The sequence below is a fragment of the Vitis vinifera genome, chromosome 3, assembly GCF_030704535.1.
Source record: "Vitis vinifera cultivar Pinot Noir 40024 chromosome 3, ASM3070453v1".
Lineage (NCBI taxonomy): Eukaryota > Viridiplantae > Streptophyta > Magnoliopsida > Vitales > Vitaceae > Vitis > Vitis vinifera.
The window spans coordinates 4,480,550-4,487,337 of record NC_081807.1 but is presented as its reverse complement, the minus strand read 5'-3'; the positions used below and the strand labels follow the sequence as shown (position 1 = coordinate 4,487,337).

At 36.3% G+C, this 6,788-nt stretch overlaps 1 pseudogene; it reads left to right on the top strand.

Annotated features, from left to right (window-relative positions):
• Positions 1 to 4,166: 4,166 nt before the first annotated feature.
• On the top strand, positions 4,167 to 6,166 carry LOC100243585 (cytochrome P450 CYP82D47-like; annotated as a pseudogene).
• The last annotated feature ends 622 nt before the right edge of the window (positions 6,167 to 6,788 follow it).

Genomic DNA, 6,788 nt, shown 5'->3' with positions numbered 1-6,788 from the left:
TGGTGATTACCCAATTACCTTTTCTAGCTATTTGTGAATCCTAGGCAATATATTTAGGGATTTTCTAGCTACCTAATTCGTGGACCTCTTTGTACTTAAATATCCATTAGCTTATTGAAAAACAATGTAGATTTCATTCATAATTTTGTGAGAGAAAATTATCTTTGGTTCTTTTAGAACTCTTTGAACTTATCGGAACAATTTCTGCATATGCAACAACCATAGAACATATATGGATACTTATTCATGATCTACAATATGAAAAGAGAGTTTATCTTTCTTTACTTTTTAGCAATGTGACACTATGTGGACCTAATCAAATTGATGATTGTTCCCATATTGCATTAAAAAACTAAATATTTCTCTAAAATAGTTATGGCTTATTAATCTCCTATACCCTTTGAAATTATCATATGTAGCACTTTAATGCTAATGGGCTTGCCCTAGTAAAAAAGAAAGCTTGAAGGATCTTATCATGCATCTCAATGGTGGTTGGAGTCAAAGGCTTGTTAAGAAGAAATTGAAATGCAATAAGTACCCCATTTTGTTTATTTAATAGATGAAGTCAAATAAGAATAATTGGGAAAGTCAAATAGTTGAGCTTGGAGATGAAGCATAGATATTGCTTTTAATTGCTTGAAGATGAATTCAAAAAAGTGTTTGATGTTTCATCAATGAAATGACTTGATTTCATCATCAAGAGAGGGATTGAAATAGACCTAGTAAACGTTAAGTCATATTGGTCAATAAGAAAAATCAAAGAATTGAGAGGTTTCATCGAACAATTCCAATTTATATGATGGTTCATATTTAAATATTCCTATTGGTGTGAACTTTTCTATGAACTCTTGAAAGGAGGTTGGTTTTAGATGAGGGTGGGGAAAGGTGATGTCAATATACATTTTTATATTTAAAGGTAGAAGAAGAAATTTTCCACTTTCCTAAATTCTCTCCTTGGCTTTATTATGACTCCCTCTAAACCCTTCATCCTCTAACATCTCATTTGGCTTTATTGGTGAAGTGAGGATTCAAAGGTTTAAGAGTAGTTGCTTAGCCCTTGTCAAGAAATGTTTTTAAAAACAATGTTTGAGAATAGTTCTTAAAAAATCTATTTAATTATTTTCAAAAACAAAATTCTATTTGAAAACCTATGTATAACACAAAAATTCTCAAAAAGATTTTTATATTTTCAATTGTTTCTGGTAATACTTCACAAAAAAATATCTCAATTTTTTACTATTTCTTTTAAATAACATGTTTTTAAAAATAAATTATCAAAAAACTGTTTGGTAAAGCAGTTATCAACCATACTTTTCTAAGTTAAAACACTATCTTAAAAAAAAAAGAACAATTCTAAAACAAGCCTTACATTTCTTTTGTGTCTATTTTTTAATTTAACACTAGAAACTTTGATTGTGTGAGGGTTTCTTTCTTCAAATTGGATTCATATTTTTCTTCCTCGCTTGACAATGATGAATGGTGTCTTTGACACATTTCCTTCTTAACAATGACAAATGTCTTCTCCCCACTTCTAGCTAATCAGAGAGACTAGAGGAAAAATAGTTTGTTTCAGGGAAACCTTAGTCATCCTAATGTTACTAAAGTCATCCAAAAGAAAATGTAGCGTATGATTAGGCAAATTTGTTCCTCACTCGAACTGTAATATGATCATCCTTAGCCCTCAATAGATTTGGATTTGAATGGATTACGTTTAGATTATGAATATCTACTTCTCAGAGTGTTCTAGTGTAGATAGTTTTGTGTCATCATGGAATCCTTTTCCTAGTAGACTAATGGTGCAATAGAAGTATTATGTGTGGTAGCAAGGGAAGTAATTCTTTCAACTAACCTATTTTCTATGCTAACAAATAGTATGGCATTCTTCTTTCAACTTCAAGATATGAGAGTTTTTGGTCCTCTTTTTGCTATGAATTTCCTGTCTCTAGTTGTTTAATTCCAAAGCAAACAAAAACAAAGGCAAAAGGCCACCAGACCTGTCTAGAGCATCACATTTAATATTTATTGGTCACCTTCATCTCTTAGGAGCAAACAAGTCGTTACATCAGACATTTGGAGCCATAAATGATAAGTATGAACCATTTGTGTTTGTCTAAGCTTTATGTCATGACTCACCATAAATAATGTCCAATGTACATATAATCATATATACATTAATGCTCTTACCATGAGAAACCCATCCCGATGACTAAGACCAATCATGTCTCTATAACAAAATAAGGTTTAGAACTAATGATTATATTTCAGGTATGATTAGACAAGACGATTTCCAAGGTGGCAATCATAAAAATAAATCAAGCCAAAGAGAAATCATTAAGAAGAAGAAGACCTCAAAGAGAAGTGTTTTTCAAGACCCAACCTTCATAAGATCTCTTTGTAAAGTTGTTGGCGCACTAAGATTTTCATGCATTACATTCTTTACTTATGCACTAAAATCATTCAAGAGTTATTTTATTTTAAATATTTTAAAATTGGATGATTTCATGTTTTCAACTAAAACCTTGTGTCAAATGTTTTCCCAACTTGTTTAAAAGATTTTAAGTTGAAAAAATTGGTTGTTGAGCCAAAAATGGCTCAACCGATTGAACCAGATGAGGAATCGATCGACTCCCAACTCAACTGGTTGAGGGGTACAAAAAAACATTCTCTCTCTTCCAAAACGGTTGTGCAACCGGTTGAGGTCCGGTCAATGGGCGATCGAGGTCCAACGGTCACCTGCCAAACATTAAATGCTAACGACTAGTCAATCGATCTACCCCCAGCTCAACCAGTCGAACCCCTAATGGCTAGTTTGGTTTTTTTCCTCTATAAAAAGGCTCCAATCTTCATTGTTTTAAGAGCTTAACCTTTATTAATCTTTCTTGAATATATTTGAGCCTTAGGAGAGTGTTTTTGAGTGCACCATTGTTCTAAAACTTGCATATCATTAGTGCCTCATTCAATCCTAGTTTTCTTGTAACATTTAAACCTTAAAGTTTTGTACTAGGATTTTGTGAGATTCTTTATTATCTTCATTTGTAAATCTTTGAGAGAAAGAATCTAAGTATGAGGTATCACTTAGGAATTCTCAAGTGTGGGGTATCACTTGAGAGATTGTTCAAGAGTGGGGTATTTTTTTACGTTTGAAAATGGTGGATTGGAATCATAATCTAATTGTATTGCTTGAAGGCTTGGTTTAGAAGCCTTGAAATAGTAGAACCTCAAACTTGGGATTGAAGCTAGAGGAGAGTGAACGTAGGCCGGGTTGCGTTGAACCATTATAAAAATCTTATGTTTGCATTTTCTCTTCCCTACTCTCTTAATTTATATGCAATTTTTTTTATATTGTTTTATTATATATTTACATATAATTATATCTTGTATTCACATAATTTAAATTTACAAAAAGAGACCATCACCCTATTCATCCCCCTCTAGGCTGATTACTATAGGTTGGATTAACCTAATTTTTCTAACACATTATCCAAAGCAACCATGACGTTATTATCTTTTGAACTCTACTTCTATTAGCAGCAGCATTAAAAGTAATAGCCTAATGTGTGCAACAAAGTCTTCAGGTTAGTTCAGGCACTATCTACTCCAACATAGAAAGTGGGAAAAAATGTGTGCTACAACCTTCCCACTTAGTTGAGGCACTGTCTACTCCTTAATTCTGAACCATTCAGTCCAAACGGGCATCCACCTTACACTTAGGTAAGGCAAAGCTTCTCAATATTATCTATGTAATGTGTGGTGTGTGGTAAAGAGCATGCCAAACTTAATAGCTAAATCAACCCCATTTTCATGGGGCTAGATTTACTCCCGCGTGATTTTCAATGAACAAATATGCATCATAACAACTGGCCAAAGAGATGGGTTTTTTCATACTCAGAACTATCATATATAAGACTTCGAAGGAGCTTTCACATTTTATATCATCGACAACTGTCTATAGTTTCCATATTAGGATGGCACATGTATGGAACATGAATTCGACCTGTGAGTGTTCTAGTGTGTGTAGTTTTGAGCCCTTTTGGAGAAGTGATTCTTAGTTATAAGAAGCACTCACAGAAAGTGTGACCAGGGTATGTATAAATATCCATGTTCTGAACAGAGAAAACTGTGAAAACAGAATAGAAAACCATTTTTCTCTCTCCGACCCTCTTTCTTTTCACTCTGGTACTATCCAGTCATGGGATTCTCCCTTCGCCCTCAAGATATCATAGTTTTTGGGCTTCTTCTGTCTACAATCTGTCTGTTGTTGGCAACAGTACTTAATGCCAAAGGGAACAAGAAGAAAGGCGAAAGGCCACCAGAGCCGTCCGGGCGATGGCCTCTTATCAGTCACCTTCATCTTCTAGAAGCAGACAAGCTGCTACATCGAACACTTGGAGACATGGCTGATAAGTATGGACCCATCTTTTGCGTTCATCTTGGCCTCAAAAAAGCATTGGTGGTTAGTGGCTGGGAAGTAGCGAAGGAAGGTTACACTATAAATGACAAGGTATTCGCCACTCGACCAAGACCCTTAGCAATAAAGCTTATGGGCTATGATCATGGCTCGTTTGTCTTTGCTTCTTGTGGACCATACTGGCGTGATGTGCGGAAGCTAGCCATGGCTGAGCTGCTGTCAAACCGCCAGCTTGAGATGCACAAGCATGTCCAGGACTCAGAAGTCAAGATCTTAATAAAAGAGCTTTATGGGCAATGGGCAAGCAACAAGGACGGCCCCGCTTTAGTGGAGATGAAGGAAAGATTTGGGAACTTGGCACTGAACGTAGTGGTGAGAGCAATTGCTGGGAAACGGTATTTTGGGACCCATGCCTGTGGTGATGAGCCAAAACGGGGCAAAAAGGCCTTTGAGGATTTCATTATTCTAGTGGGGCTGTTCATGGTCTCGGATGCCATCCATTTTCTCGGCTGGTTGGACACGGTGAAAGGGTTTACCGCTGAAATGAAGAGAGTAGCTAAGGAGGTGGATTATGTGCTTGGAAGCTGGGTGGAGGACCATCGCCAGAATAGGCTTTCTGCGAACGACAATGGGGCTGAGCAAGACTTCATACATGCCATGCTTTCTGTCATAGATGATGGCCAATTCTCTCGTCGTGATCCTGACACCATCATTAAGGGCACTTGCTTGGTATGTCCCTGCTACTTCCATAACCTGAGCATGAAATGAAAAGAAAGAAAAAAAAAAAGCACCATCTACTATCATAATTTCTACAACTTTTTCCGCCCAATTTCCTAAACCCTCCTCACATTTCTATAAGGATTCATCAAATCCGGTATAGCTTTATCATCTGTATTTATCATGACAAACCAGGCGGGGTGATCAAATTTCACTTAGATTCCTTATTCACGGTTTGTTTTATCATTCTGCTAAACATGATATTTCACTACTGATAAGTAAACTTTGCCTGATCACATATTGAAGTCGACATCATATGTTGATTGCAGAACCTCATATTAGCTGGCTATGGATCAACATTTATCACTCTTACATGGGCCCTCTCTCTCCTATTGAACAACCATCATGCGCTAAAAAAAGCATAAGCAGAGCTGGAAATCCATGTGGGAAAGCATCGCCAAGTGGATGGATCAGATATAAAGAACCTAGTCTACTTGCAAGCCATCGTCAAGGAAACATTACGACTGTACCGTCCTAGGCCACTTTCCCTGCCACGTGAGGCCATGGAAGATTGCATTGTGGCTGGCTTTCACATCCAAGCTGGGACGCGCCTTTTGGTTAATCTCTGGAAGTTGCATCGTGACCCCAGAGTCTGGTTAAACCCTTTGGAGTTCCAACCAGAGAGGTTCCTGACAAAGCATGCAGGTTTGGATGTTAGGGGTAGAAATTATGAACTTCTACCCTTTGGTTCAGGTAGAAGGGTATGCCCAGGAATCTCATTTGCACTGGAGTTGACGCATCTGACGCTAGCCAGACTGCTTCATGGTTTTGAATTGGGAGCGGTTGTAGATTCACGGGTGGATATGACTGAAAGTCCTGGGTTGACTGCCCTCAAAGCAACCCCACTGGAGGTCACAATTGTTCCAAGGCTACCTTTCGAGCTCTATAGTTATGAAGTAGCATAGAAAGCAAATAATACTCTTATGTGAGCCGGAGAGTCCCCTAATTAGCCCAGTGCTTTAGTTTAGGGTATATTTATGTTGGTGTGACTGACTTTGAATTGTCGCGGTGTAATGGGTGTTCTCCTTTCTCATCTTCTCCTCAATTTTCATCCACTTGGATAGTAATAAATTTCCATCTATGAGTATTTCTTTTTGCATACTTAAAATATCTTAAGCCTGTTTTTGAGGGGGAAAAAACCATGTTTGAGACAAAAGAAATAGAAAATGCATGGTTTTATGTTCTACGTATTTTAACTATTTTTATTTATTTTTAAAAATAAATATAAAAATGACAAAATAAATAAATAAATAAAGTACTAACATAAAAGTTATTTAAAAAACATAAAAAAATATTTCAAGTTCTAAAATAAAATTTTAATCATAAAACATCAAAAACAATTTTGAAAAACAATTTTGAAAAACAATTTTGAAAAACAATTCTCAAATATCATTTTTCATAACTATTTTTTAAAACATTTCTCAAATACAACCTTAAATTTTGAACTCCTTCCAAAACGAAGTTTCCATGATGCTGCAACTTATGCTTCTTCATCATTTGGAGTGCCTACTGTTGAGGCCTCGCGTCCTTGGTGATCCACGTAGTTGCCAAATGGGTGAACGCACGATCTCAACCAATATAGATTCTTGATTCAATCGTACTA